This window comes from Cannabis sativa, chromosome 7 (genome assembly GCF_029168945.1).
Source record: "Cannabis sativa cultivar Pink pepper isolate KNU-18-1 chromosome 7, ASM2916894v1, whole genome shotgun sequence".
NCBI lineage: Eukaryota > Viridiplantae > Streptophyta > Magnoliopsida > Rosales > Cannabaceae > Cannabis > Cannabis sativa.
The window spans coordinates 39,288,621-39,304,338 of NC_083607.1; the positions used below are offsets into that span (position 1 = coordinate 39,288,621).

Sequence of the window (15,718 nt, forward strand, 5' to 3'; positions counted from 1 at the left end):
TGAGCTTCATTCTGCTTTTCTCCATCAGCTGGTTGTGGCAGTTCAGGACCATCATAATTTTTACCGCTTCTCAGGGTAATTGCTTTGCGGTTTTCTTTGGGGTTTACTTCAGTTGTGCTAGGCAAATTCCCTTGAGGACGGGTTGCTACCTGAGTTGCTAGTTGACCCATCTGAGTCTGCAAGTCTTTGATTGAAGATCTAGTTTCAGTCATGAATTGAAGCAGTAAATCTGTTTGCAAACTAGAATTTCCACAAGAGGCTTGTTGCTGATTAAACTGTTGGTTCTGATTCCGGTTCTAATTTCGTTGCTGATAGAACCCACTGTTTCTTCGGTTATTACCCTGGTTGAACCCATAATTATTGTTGTTATTCTGCGAAAAATTTCCAATGGCTTTAGCTTCATCCATTGGCAAATCATCCACATTTGCTTGACACTCTGAAAAGTGATGATTTCCTCCACATATCTCGCAAACAACTTGGGCTTGTTTAGCTTGCCGTGCAATTAGCTTTTTCAATGCCTCAACCTGAGCTGTCAACTTTGTGATGGCATCAACCTCTAACACACCAGCTACCTTCTTAGATTGACCCCTTTCAGTTGGCCACTGCTGATTGTTTAGAGCCATCTCCTCCAATAGATCATAAGCCTCATTAGCACTCTTTCTCATAAAGGCTCCACCAGCTGCTGCATCTATTAGAGTTCTAGTGTTACCAACCAACCCATTGTAGAAGTTGTGGACCAGCATCCACTTCTCTATACCATGATGAGGGCACTTTCTGATCAGATCTTTAAACCTCTCCCAAGCCTCATGGAGAGATTCATTATCTTCTTGGCAGAAGTTGTTGATTTGTCCTCTCAGCTTTGCAGACTTTGCTGGAGGAAAGAACTTTGACAAGAATTTTGTTGCCTGATCATTCCAGGTGGCAATAGAGTTGGGTGGCAAGGAGTTTAACCAACTCTTGGCTCGTTCTCTGAGCGAGAATGGGAACAGTCTCAGTCGAATTGCATCATCACTAACTCCATTAACTTTAAAAGTTTCACAAAGTTCCATGAAGTTAGAGAGATGCAGGTTAGGATCTTCAGAAGGGAGGCCACCAAACTGAACTGAAGACTGCACCATTTGAAGTATGGCAGGTTTAATCTCAAAGTTGTTCGCATCCACTGCCGGTGGCCTGATACATGACTGCACTCCCGTCAGAGTAGGGAGAATGTAATCTCTCAAGCTACGGCCATTAGCGTGATCTTCCACGGCGCTACCATTATTACCGTTCTTACCTCCATTGTTCGCAGCATTAGCATTCACATTAGCAGCCATGATTTCTGAAGTTTCAGCAGTTGCTGAAACTCCTTCTTGCCTCTTGTTCTTTCGGTTTCTCCTACAAGTTTTCTCGATTTCAGGATCAACTCGTAATATGACAGCTTGTCCTTGACGGCGCATACACGTAGGATTCCTGAAATAGATCAAGAAAATTTTGCAAGAAAAAGGTTAGAAAAATCAGCAAGAGAAAATATACCAAAGTAGAAGTTAGTATAATTTTGTGTAATAGTCACCTTTAAACAATTCCCTGGCAACGGCGCCAAAAACTTGTTACGAATTTTATGTTATTACGTAAGTATACGCAATCAAGTAGGATCTCACGCAAGTGAGGTCGAACCACAGGGAATTGGATTAAGTACTACTAAACTATACTTATGATTCTATCTGGTAAAATAATGAGTTTGTAATTTGAAAGTAAATAACTCAGAAAGTTAAAAAGAAAACAAACGAAGATTAATCAAGATGAGAGATTAGGGAGGTGAATCCTGTTGACAAGCTACCAATGTTAATACCTAATTGCTATCCTTATCTTAATGTGAATGAAAGATTATAAATTAACCTAACTCTTTTCAAATCTTTTAGGTTCTAAATAATATGTTCGCTAATTAACTTCTTAATTAAATCAACACAAAATCAGCATTAAGCAATAATCTTTTGGTCACTGAGGCTATGTAAATACTTTCGTTTCACATCAAAACCTAGACTATCCAAATTATTCTCACTTTTCAGATTTCGAATTGACATCATTAAACATGTAAAAGGTGATCAAGCTTGCACATGGAATTAAACACAAATATAGATAGTATTCACAAACAAGATGAAGGAATGGCAATTATTTATTAACTAGGCATAAACTTCAACATTCATCATCCTCCCTTATTTGGAAATTTAGTTCATAATAACTCTAAAAACATCCATGATTAATTCAGAAACAAAAACAAACATAAAGAAGAAATTAAGGGTAAAAGAAAGAAACTAGAAGGTGATATTGCTCCGGGTCTTCAAGATAGCTTCCTCTCCACTTGCATCCACTATTTAGGTCTATTTCTGCTTGCTTTGACATTCAGTGTCGTATTCCTTATATAGGGATGAGAAGTGTGCCTCCAATTGAGAGAAAAATCAAAATTAAGTCAAATCTGCGATTTTCGTACCAAGTCGCGACTAGCATTTAAGTTGGTCGCGACTACAGGCAAAACTCAAAAAACCAAGTTTCTGCCAATTCTCGAAGTCGCGACCAGAGTCGCGACCAGGAAAAAGGGTCGCGACCTGGCTCTCTAGAGGTCACGACTACTGACGCGTCTGGAGCCGAATTTTCCAATTTTTTCCAAGTTTGTCCCAGTTTTTCACCATTTGACTGAATTTGAACTTTAACACCCCGGGAACCTGAAATAATGAAAGTCAAGCGTAAAACCGCTCCAAAAGACATCAATAGACGAGATAATGCTAACTTTAAAGAGGCAAAACATAGGCTAAATATAACCTAACAATGTCACAACAGTTTTAGTTAGAAATATTGATGAGATTATTGGGATAAGTTGATTTTAGAAATATCAGGGTATTTTAGGGTACTCGAAGTTGGCCAAATACTTTAAAAATAGAGATTTCTTAGTGGTCTAGAAATAATAAGATAACTATTAATAATAAAGTTTTTATTAATATTATTATATTATTATATATTAATATTATTAATATATTATTATAATATTTTTTATATATATAAGTTAACGTAAACTTAACTTTTTATATATATATATTAAGTTATCAGTGAAATAGAACAGAACGAACGAACGAACGACGAACGAAACTCTCGTTCTCCCTCCTTCGTTAAAACCTTCTTCTCCTATATCTATTTTCTTCGATTTTCAATCCAAAACTTAGCGATCTAAGCTCCGGTAGTAGCAGGATAGCAAATCCTTGAAAAGGGAAAGCCTAACGTATAGTTTAATTTCTTTTTAAGTTTAAAAACAATTGGTTTCGTATAGGGGTTTTGTGAATTAGAATAGTTATGAAGGTTCTGACCTTATAGAATTGTTCTTGGATAGTCATGGAACTAGTTCCGATATTTTCTAGTTGAATTTGAAGTGATTTTGAGTTAGAAATCGAGTTTGGAACCTTTTAAAGCTTAGTCCGAACGTTAATGGCATTTTTCATTTAAGGGGTCAATTTTTATTTCTGTTACGTAAGGATGGTAGTATTTATGGTATATATGCGCCCTATGAAGTTTGGAGTGATTTGGATAAGTTTTGGTAGTGTTTCAGTGAGTGCGAAAATTGGGATTTTTGAGTTTTATAGTTTTTAGAAATTTCTAAGAGATCAGAAATCGTATTTTTGTCATAACTTTTGACTCGAGTGTCTGTTTTGGACATTCTATATACCGTTTCGAAGCTTGAGACGGGCTCTACAATATGGTGTATATTTTAAACCCAAAATATAAGTTCTATTTTAGTGTTTTATACTGTGGGGTTTGGTAGAAAACCCTAGATTATCTTATGTGAATATTAAGTAGTGTTTTGGGATAAACAGTTATTGGTTTACCGTTGTTGTGACATAGGGCTAAGATTATCGAGGATAGTTCTCCACTTGGGTTGGCCCAAGTGTATTAACCTAGATTAAAGGTAGCAAAAGTATATTGTACTTCGTAGTACGTTGTATGTAATACAATTAGTATTGTTATGAATTGATCAATATTGAGATATAGTTAATATTGTTATATATTGAAAAGTATATTGTAATGCATAGTACGTTGTATGTAATAAAATTAGTATTGTTTTGAATTGATCAATATTGAGATATAGTTAATATTGTTATATATTGAAAGTATATTGTACTGCATAGTACGTTGTATGTAATACAATTAGTATTGTTATAAATTGATAAATATTGAGATATAGTTAATATTGTTATATATTGAAAAGTATATTGTACTGCATAGTATGTTGTGTGTAATAAAATTAGTATTGTTATGAATTGATCAATATTGAGATATAGTTAATATTGTTATATATTGAAAAGTATATTGTACTGCATAGTACGTTGTCTGTAATACAATTAGTATTGTTATGAATTAATAAATATTGAGATATAGTTAATATTGTTATATATTGAAAAGTATATTGTACTGCATAGTATGTTGTATGTAATAAAATTAGTATTGTTATGAATTGATCAATGTTGAGATATAGTTAATATTGTTATATATTGAAAAGTATATTGTACTGCATAGTATGTTGTATGTAATACAATCAATATTGTTATGAATTGATTAATATTGAGATATAGTTAATATTGTTATATATTGAAAAGATTGATTGGTTGAGTATTGATAATGTGATAATATTATGCATGTGATATATGGGCTCACCTGATTAGTTGATGCAATTTTTCTGACAACGTACTGGGCGTAAGTACGGTCGTCAGTGATATATGATGAGTACCGAGTGTAGGTACGGGCTCACCTGATTAGGTTATGCGATTTTCCTGGCAATGTACTGGGCGTAAGTACGGCCGTCAGTGACATGATAAGTACCAGGCGTAGGTACGAGCTCGTCTAATTAGACGATGCAATATATTGGTGCCATATTGTGGCACGGGCTCACCTGATTAGGTGATGCAATTATATGATATATGGGTGCAGGTTTTTGGCATAGGCTCACCTGATTAGGGGATGCAGTTATGCGACATATGGGTGCTAGGCTATGGCACGGGCTTGCCTGATTAGGCGATACAATACAAGATCATCAAATTAAAGCATTGACTTGCCTGATTAGGCAACATGATGTCATGAAGATGGTTGCTATATGAGGTAACATATATATTATTTATATGATTAAATGAATATGAATTCTATTATTGGTATAATAGTTTTGTATTACCAAATATGTGTATACTAATGTTTATTCATGGCAGATGCCAGTAGTGATTTGGATTTCATCTTATGAACAAAGTGTGATGGTTTGATTCTTATTGTGTATAAATGACAATATTCGAATAATAAACTATATGATTGTTATTATTACTTTTCTTGCTGAGTCCTTGTGAGTCACGGGTGCTATGTGGTGCAGGTAAAGGCAAAGAAAAGCTAGATAAACCATGAGGTAGCAATCTTCTCCAGCAATGTACATATTGACCTCACTGGCCTGCGTGCCGAGTTGCCAGGAGTTGTTTTGGGCTGGTTGTATCTATTGTGTATTTTGATTTTGTGTTTAAATGGTTGTCATATATATTTTCTTAGCAAAACTTTTTACAACAGGGATTCCCGGAACACACTTTTTTATTCCGTTATAATGTCCGTTTTTAGTGTTTTATTTTAGTCAAGTTTTTAATATTATTATGGTTTTTTAATAATTAATTATTCTATTAGTATTAAACTAGTTTATAAAATCACACACGTAGCGTCCCTATAGATTAGGGCGTTACAACTTGGTATCAGAGCAGCCATGCTTTTAAAGGTCCTGAAGACTTGTCGAATATGTACATTTGTTGCGAGGATAGGTCGACTCATGGTATATTAAGTGTTTATATTATTTGCTATTAGATTACCTGCCTAGGCTATTATAAAGTATGTTGGAAAGTAGCATACTGATAATTTTGATAAGAATATGTGTATGGTATATGCATATTGATATTAATATCCGTCTGAGTTTTAAATAGTTAGAAGATGTGGACTAAATATGTGATAAGTTATACAGTAAGGGCAATCAAATAGTCTTATTAGCGAGCTATTTGGGCTCAAGGCAAACAATATGGAAGAGAATTATTTATTGCCATAACGCTGGGAACATGTAAATTCTGTTATACAGGACATGATTAGACGACAAGGAGAAAAAAATAAATCTAAGATTTGAAAAGATAGCAGGCTTATCTTGTGTCTGTTCTTATACTACCGACACTTCCTGTTGTACCACTAGATGTGGTGGAATATATGAAGCCAACTTACTAGTAGATCAAGAAGCAAAAACTAAATGAACCACAAATTATGGGATACAACGAAAGGTTCTAGGGTGACCATGATAGCGGTCAAAGTGAGTATAAGAAATGGTGACCTTATCCTGAGTGTTCAAGATGCAAAAAGGGCCCATTTGAGCCAATGTAGAGCCATATCTTGTTTTTTTATGGGGTAGTGGGTCATCTCAAAAGTACCTACACGTAGTTAAGAAAGACTTATGTTAAAGGAGAAAAGTGTACGGGTCTTGCCCAAGTGCTGGTTATAACTTAAGGGGACAGGGATATCGATCCTTCGACCGACTCAAGTTAGAATTTATGGGCAATATTATAATTACTATTCATGTTAAACATTGTACATTTAGTTAGAGGCATCAAGAAATCTGAATGAGCTGTGCATGTATGTTATTTAGTGGTAACCCATTTAACAGGGTAGACAGATTAGAAAGATGACAATATGAGTTAAATTGTTGATATTCCCTAGTGGAATATAAAAAATGAGTAGTTAATGGAGGCATCGATCTAATTGATTCAATAACAAAATCTTTTGTTTAGAAGTGATCAAGCGTTACCAAAGGTGGGAGAATTTATGAGTATTGTCTGGAATCCTAGATGAATTGAAGGTGACGATTGTGTAGTAATTTTTAGATTATGTAGGCGTGGAACTACCTATGTTAGCAAGAAGCAACATGTTTTGATAGCTTACCATGAGGGAACACCATGGTTGAGTGTCCTTGATTTGGAGTGATTTCATTTAGGAAAATTTCCCCATGAAGTGTGGACGTTACAGGGGTAACGTATAAAACAACGTTAGGAAGAGTAGTGGTATCACTAAAGTAAAGAAGATTACCTAAATTACTTAAGGTGATACGGTAATGATGGAGAGTACTTTATAATTGACTGGATAGTCAATACGGTATATAAGGAGACCATTGACATTCTGGGAAAAGATTACTTTATTATGCAATTATGGAAAGGCATCCTCACCCTGAATGGGGAAAAAGCTTATGAATTGATATGCAATTTAATAGACATGTAATTGAGTGATTGGTGGATGTTGGATCACAAAGTAGGTTGTTTATTAAACAACGAGCTATATAATTGAGTGTAGAATAAGTTTTAAAGTGGTTAATAAAGTATGAAGATAATGATGATTGCAAGGAAGCAATGGTGGTGTATGAACTAGGGAATAAAACCTTAGTAGTAATGACGGGAAAAATATACGATGGTCTTAGATGTTGATGTATTAGCATCATCAACGGGAGACTCACTATAAGTTAGTATGGTAATTTATACCAATGGGTTATCAATATAACAAAGAATATACTTGAGGTATGTATTTTTCTGGATGTGCTTGAAAAGATTATAAATATTTCTACCAAACACAGAAAAGAAACTTCAGGATCAAGGAATGATCTTTAATTAATTGTTATTAGTTGAGAATTCGGGAAATGGGTATTTTCAGTTTAGTTGTGGGTATCTGGTATGAGCAGTGTTGCCTCTACTGTATAGGTTTAATCAAATTACTTTATAATGGTGGTTAATCGTAAATGATTGGAAAAAGAAAATTAATTAAAAGTTGTGTCAATTCAAGGGAAATTGATACAAGTTAAAATAAATGGAGATGAACAAGATTTAAGTTGACAATAAGATGGGAATTCCTCAAGTTTAAGTGAACAGAAACCGATGAGGAATTGCAAGAGGTTTATGAAGGGAGTGATGACAATTGAATTTTATTAATGAAAGAATGAAAGCAAGAAATACAATTAGGAACAACAAAGAAGCATCTACTTTCTGATAACCCACCATGAGCTTACTTTGGAGTTAAGCATACTTAACTTGGGGTAATCTCAAGATGGGAAATCCTTCGGGGAGTCACCTCGGGAAGTGTATGAGTGAGGACAAAGTAGGCTAGAATGATTCGTATTAGGATGCAGAATCGATAGTCATTCCAGAGATTATTAAGAGGAAGTGATATGTTAATAAGCAGAAATTTACAAGGTATTGAGACATGTAAGTAGGCGGAAATAAGAAATGCTTTAATTGAATATCTATCAGAAATGAATACTTAACTTGTTACTAAGTTAAGTCAGTAGATCAGCTTAGGAGATCTTATAGAAGGACTAGAAAGACATAATTATGAATTATGTACTATGGGATCTTATGATTTTGACCGAGTAGTAACGGTTGGATGTATAGAGTTAATATGTTGTCTATCAGTATAGACAATTTATACAATAAATGAAGATATGGAATTTATACGAAGGAATAATCTAATCTTGTGAAATTCTAAGGTTGATATATTTGGCTATGATGTTAAGAATTAAAGAATGTTATTGAGAACTATGGAGGTTCAAGCAAAAATAGTATGATGTTTTATTCTTGATGTTTTACTCTTGAAAGGTGGGTAACCTGAGAAGATCAATGGAATATTAGAAACATGTTGTGAGCATATTTAATAAAGGATAGATTATCTTAGAATAATCTCTTCCTGATGAGGTTTTTATTCAAAAGTGATAATTAAATATACCACACGTTAGGTACCTTAATAAGTGTGGTACAAGAGAAATATTAGATACCTGTTTACTAAAGTAGTTAGGCTAGGTAGCCTATTAGCTAGCCTTAACTTCTGCGTTGTCCGGAGTATATAATGTGTTTCATGTCTCCATGCTAAGAAAATATGTATCAAACTTGACTCATATTCTGAGCTGTGATGATATTAAACTTCGGACAAACTTATTATATGGGAAGAACGTCTTGTCCAGGTTTTGGACTAGAAAAAGGAAGTACTATGAAATGAGACAATCCCACTAGTTAGTAAAGTGCTATAGAAAAACAGCAAGATAGAAGCAGCAATTTGAGAATTAGAATCATAAATATGGGGGTAATATCCCGAATTGTTTAAATAAATTTCGAGGATGAAATTTTTATAAGGAGGGGATGGTTGTAATATCCCAATAAGTCTAATGGTAAATAATTACGGTTTATATTTATATTATGAGTTAATCAGGTTATAAGTGGGATTATGATCCTACTAATTTATTTCAGCATAAAATTTAAATTTTGCTCTAAGTGAGTAAATAATCGTTATTTGTTAATTACGGAGATTTATATAGCATGTGTGAATGTAATATGAGCTATATGTGAAATAAAAATATTTTCAGGTTCGACAACCCTAAAGACTCAATAAGTGGATATATAAGCGTAATTTGTTAATTACGGGGATTTATTTGAAATACGTGAATATAATATGAGTTATTTGTGAAATAAAAATATTTTCAAGTTTGGCGACCCTAGAGACCCGATTGGAGGCCAAAAATGTCACAACAGTTTTAGTTAGAAATATTGATGAGATTATTGGGATAAGTTGATTTTAGAAATATCAGGGTATTTTAGGATACTCAAAGTTGGCCAAATACTCTAAAAGTAGAGATTTCTTAGTGACTAAGAAATAATAAGATAACTATTAATAATAAAGTTTTTATTAATATTATTATATTATTATATATTATTATTATTAATATATTATTATAATATTATTTATATATATATAAGTTAACGTAAACTTAACTTTTTATATATATATTAAGTTATCAGTGAAATAGAATAGAAGGAACGAACGAACGACGAACGAAACTCTTGTTCTCCCTCCTAGTTAAAACATTCTTCTCCTATATCTATTTTCTTCGATTTTCAATCCAAAACTTAGCGATCTAAGCTCCAGTAGTAGCAGGATAGCAAATCCTTGAAAAGAGAAAGCTTAAGGTATAGTTTAATTTCGTTTTAAGTTTAAAAACAATTGGTTTCGTATAGGGTTTTTGTGAATTAGAATAGTTATGAAGGTTATGACCTTATAGAATTGTTCTCGGATAGTCATGGGACTAGTTCCGATATTTTCTAGTTGAATTTGAAGTGATTTTGAGTTAGAAATCGAGTTCGGAACCTTTTAAAGCTTAGTCCGAACGTTAATGGCGTTTTTCATTTAAGGGGTCAATTTTTATTTTTGTTACATAAGGATGGTAGTATTTATGGTATATATGCGCCCTGTGAAGTTTGGAATGATTTGGATAAGTTTTGGTAGTGTTTCGGTGAGTGCGAAAATTGGGATTTTTGAGTTTTATAGTTTTTAGAAATTTCTAAGAGATCAGAAATCGTATTTTTGTCATAACTTTTGACTCGGCTGTCTGTTTTGGAAATTCTATATACCGTTTTGAAGCTTGAGACGAGCTCTACAATATGGTGTACATTTTAGAGCCAAAATATAAGTTCTATTTTAGTGTATTTATACTGTGGGGTTTGGTAGAAAACCCTATATTGTCTTATGTGAATATTAAGTAGTGTTTTGGGATAAACAGTTATTGGTTTACCGTTGTTGTGACATAGGGCCAAGATTATTGGGGATAGTTCTCCACTTGGGTTGGCCGAAGTGTATGAACCTGGATTAAAGGTAAGAAAAGTATATTGTACTGTAGAGTACGTTGTATGTAATACAATTAGTATTGTTATGAATTGATCAATATTGAGATATAGTTAATATTGTTATATTGAAAAGTATATTGTACTGCATAGTATGTTGTATGTAATAAAATTAGTATTGTTATGAATTGATCAATATTGAGATATAGTTAATATTGTTATATAGAAAAGTATATTGTACTACATAGTACGTTGTATGTAATACAATTAGTATTGTTATGAATTGATTAATATTGAGATATAGTTAATATTGTTATATATTGAAAAGATTGATTGGTTGAGTATTGATAATGTGATAATATTATGCATGTGATATATGGGCTCACCTGATTAGGTGATGCAATTTTTCTGGCAACGTACTGGGCGTAAGTACGGGCGTCAGTGATATATGATGAGTACCGAGTGTAGCTACGGGCTCACCTGATTAGTTGATGCGATTTTCCTGGCGACGTACTGGACCTAAGTACGGCCGTCAGTGACATGATAAGTACCAGGCGTAGGTACGAGCTCGTCTAATTAGACGATGCGATATATTGGTGCCAGATTGTGGCACGGGCTCACCTAATTAGGTGATGCAATTATATGATATATGGGTGCAGGTTCTTGGCATAGGCTTGCCTGATTAGGTGATGCAGTTATGCGATATATGGGTGCTAGGCTATGGCACGGGCTTGCGTGATTAGGCGATACAATACAAGATCATCAAATTAAAGCATTGACTTGCCTGATTAGGAAACATGATGTCATGAAGATGGTTGCTATATGAGGTAACATATATATTATTTATATGATTAAATGAATATGAATTCCATTATTGGTATAATAATTTTGTATTACCAAATATCTGTATAGTAATGTTTATTCGTGGCAGATGCCAGTAGTGATTTGGATTTCATCTTATGAACAAAGTGTGATGGTTTGATTCTTATTGTGTATAAATGACAATATTCGAATAATAAACTATATGATTGTTATTATTACTTTTCTTGCTGATTCCTTGTGACTCACGGGTGATATGTGGTGCAGATAAAGGCAAAGAAAAGCTAGATCAACCATGAGGTGGCAGTCTTCTCCAGCAATGTATATATTGACCTCACTGGCCTGCGTGCCGAGTTGCCAGGAGTTTTTTTGGGCTGGCTGTATCTATTGTGTATTTTGATTTTGTGTTTAAATGGTTGTCGTATATATTTCTTTAGCAAAACTTTTTATAACAGGATCCCCGGAACACACTTTTTTATGCCGTTATAATGTCCGTTTTTAGTGTTTTATTTTAGTCAAGTTTTTAATATTATCACGGTTTTTTAATAATTAATTATTCTATTAGTATTAAACTAGTTTATAAAATCACACACGTGGCGTCCCTATAGATTAGGTCGTTACACTGGAAGTCCTTTAGAATTTTACTTTCACCATTTTCTCTACTCACCATACCCAGAGCAAAAAGAAGGAATTTTCTCCAAGTTTATCGTGAGATTTCTATTAGAGCCACCTGAGCAGCTTCGACTGGACTTCGTTTAGGCTTCAAACATTGAATAAGTTTTCAATATTTTCTCTTTTAACTTTGCATGTTTAATTTCTGGGTTTCCATTGTAGAAAATGCCATTCTTCTCGACTTTGCGGTATACGACATTCTGCCTTTAACCTCGCATTATTCGATTCTCACCTTGCTCATTCGAAGCTTTGTGAAATTTAACCCTTAACCCAAAATTTTCAAACTTCTGAGTTTTGACTTAATTTTTGTGCATTTTTTGTCCTTTTAATCTGTTGAGTGCTCTTGGTCGGCATATTTGCCTGTTTGTTGTTCAATATCCCGGGCAAACACTCATCTCGTGTGTTGTCTTTTGTAGATGAACCCTAGTGAGTTTTGGGGAGGCGAACACCGAATCGACCAGGATTTACTTCAAATTCTGTACGAGGATCAACCTCGTCTTCGTGCCAGTCCGTCCTCTTCGAGTTACGGACTTTCTAACTTAAGCTTTGAAGATTGGGTGGTGAGTAGTGATCGTTCTCCTACTCCAGAACCCATAGTGCAAAACCACCATTACTCTGAGCAGATCGCAGGAGAGGGGTACGACCGCTTCATTTGGGAGTAGAAGAAAGGTTGGAAGCATTTTCTTCCGTCCAACTAGACATTTATTGTTCGACCAGGTGTTGCTGATACCCTTCCTGTTGGTCGTCCAAGCTCAGGTAACTTTGGCATCCCAATTGATGTTCCCACCATCACTGTTGCACGACATACACATCAGTATCCGTCCAAGAGGAGGATGATGGCCCGCACAAAGTAGACGATGCAGAAGATCAACGCATCTGATACTCATGTGGCCCAGCTTGCCACACTACCAAGTGCCGAACAAGATTCGCCCGCCATGGAGGAGGGACATCATAAGGGGGACATTGAGGTCCAAGAGATTGTTGAGCAGGACGACGTCCGTCCTGGCAGCCCTTCTGAGGTCGAGGAGGAAGGAGTGGCTGAACCTCAAGACTTTGGAGGGTATAATGAGGCCGGGGAGCCAGTGTCTGCATAGGGTGACGTCTTGGTCGAAGGGGAGGACTACGTCATCGGGGAGCTTACTGAAGTAGTTCCCCACAAGAGGCAAAGTGCCTTAGGGGTCAGATGGGTGAGCCCTCCATCCAAAATAAGTGAGGCATGTATGAAGGCCTTGGATAAGGCTGGGTGTTTGGGTAGACTGGAGTGTTACATTCCTTCTTCGAATCACCGGGCAACAAACCCGCAGAGAGGGTTGTGTGCTTGGTCGGGTGCTCACACTAAGCAAGGGGCGATGGTGCCTTTGCACCCGTACTTCAAGAAGGTTATAGACTATTTTTGCCTTTATCTGACCCAGTTCACTCCAAAGGGCATTAAGTACTTGTTTACCGTGTTCGTCCTCTACGCCATTCAAGAATGGGGTGTGCCGTCCCCAAACGAGGTCAACTGTTTTTTTGACCTAAAGTCTACCCCTAAGCAGAGCAGGTCGGGGTACTTCTACTTCTCTCAGCCAGACTTCAAGTGGCTGACGGGCACCGTGGACAAGGATGTTAGCAAGATCGGGGCTTTTGTTGACGAGTATTATTTTGTGGAAGGAATGGATACCACTTATACTCGGTTTCAATAGATCGCAATATATTGCTGTCGACCTCTCACTTTTGCACTCAGGGACAAGGCTAAGGAGATTGTCCAACTGCCGGATGCTGCTCTCAGAATATCACTTTGTTGACCTCAGAAGACAACTTTGTGAAGTACAAGCTTTATCCAGCAGACTTTATACCCCAGCCCGTGAAGGGGAAGAAGAAGAAGTCCAGTGTTGGCCGGGCTGAGGGAGTTGAGCAAGAGAAGGAGCTCATTCAACTTAAGCATGAGGTTAAGTTGAAGGGTGATGCAGGAGCCAAGCAGTATGCTTAGGAATATTCTGAGCAGGAGAAGGAGGCTCATGAATATTCAGAGTAGGAGAGGCCACTCAAGAAGAAGAAAACCCTCCCGACCGGACAAAGGCCCATTGAACATACTATCAAGATCAGAGAGCCTGATCAACCTACTCAGCCATCCACCTTGTAGATGGAAAGAGGACAACCATCTTGGAGGAGCAGGAAGATTCTTCGTATGATGACGCCCCGTCTGTGCTTGTTCAGGCAAATGCTCGTGCCAGCGTGCAGAGTACTTCATCTTGCATTTAATTTTCTTGATTTCCATGCCTTCATATATATTATACTTTCTTTTGACAATATTATTTTTATTTCATGCAGAAATGTCTCAAAAGATGATTGAAGCTCTGAAGAAGAGAGTGGGGGGGGGGGAAGCTCGGACTTGTCCCCTCCGGCAAAGAAGTCTAAAGGCGGTGAGATTCCATCAAAAGAGAAAGCACCAGCTAGAGTAGTCATTGATCTTTCCGAGGAACAACCTGTCGCGGACCCTCTTGCCCCGAAAATCACTATGTCCAAAGGTTCCCAAGTAGAGTTCGGAGGAACCTGAGCAAGCAAAAGGAGGATCCGAGCTGATCAGAAGCGAGTCTGAATGAGTTAAGGCTCCCACCCTACCTTTGGTATTGCACACAGAGACCAAAAGAGGTAGCGACATGCTCAACCACTATGTGAGCCAGTCGGTCCCTGAGGTGAACGAGCAGTTGGCTGGGGGAGACAATGACTTGTCTTTGGAGATGGTCATGGGAGGATTCTTGAAAGAGCTTTCACGGGTAAGTCTTTTCTAACATCTCCCGTTCATCTCTCTTTAACTAGTTTGGATTTTAATGCCTTTTTTCTGCACAAACTGGTCTGAAGATGGCTTACACCTATTCCCGAGCTAAGTCGACTGCTACTAAGAACCTTTCCATTTCCAACACAATGCAAACATAAGTGTACTTGGCCAAAAAGGATGTTGAGGATGCATTGTTACAGCTTGGGGCTGAGCAGATAGAGCTGGGAGAGGTCAACAAGAAACTTCTGGCGCCTGAGACCAAAGTTGCTGAGTTAACCAAGGAATTGCAGGAGACGCCAACAACGGAGCATCTCGAGGCAAATATCCTTCTTTGGCCCGGGACGTTACTAGTCTTCAGGATGAAAGAGAGCGTCTCTGGACTCTTCTTCGTAGCTTGGAGGATGAGAAGAAGGCCAAGGAGGAGGAACTTGGGGCTGAGGTTGAGAAACATAAATCCGAGGTGGTGAGGCTTTGGGAGAAGGTAAATGCCTTAGAGACAGCTGGTCTCGAGATTTTTTATGACTTTTGGAAGGCCGATCCCGAAGCAAACTTTGATTATCTGGGCGCCTCCAAAGACATTTTTCTCGACTACTGCGCTGCTCAGGCAGCCTACAGGGAGCCCCAGGCGACCACTTCCACCTCTCCTTCTGATTAGAATGTTGTGGCTCCTTCTGCCAAAAATGATGATCTTCTGGCCCCTTCAAACCAGTTGATCCGTACAAAGAGCCTGGGACTTCAACCGTTTAATTGCTTTCCTTTTACTATCTTTTTTTATATGTCTGTTTGGTTAATAGGC

General features: G+C 36.7%; 1 non-coding gene across 1 annotated transcript; it reads left to right on the forward strand.

Moving 5' to 3' along the window:
* The first annotated feature begins 753 nt into the window (after positions 1 to 753).
* Positions 754 to 860, forward strand: LOC115698346 (small nucleolar RNA R71). Its single transcript, XR_004008099.1, has one exon. It is a non-coding gene; the product is annotated as a small nucleolar RNA R71 (small nucleolar RNA).
* The last annotated feature ends 14,858 nt before the right edge of the window (positions 861 to 15,718 follow it).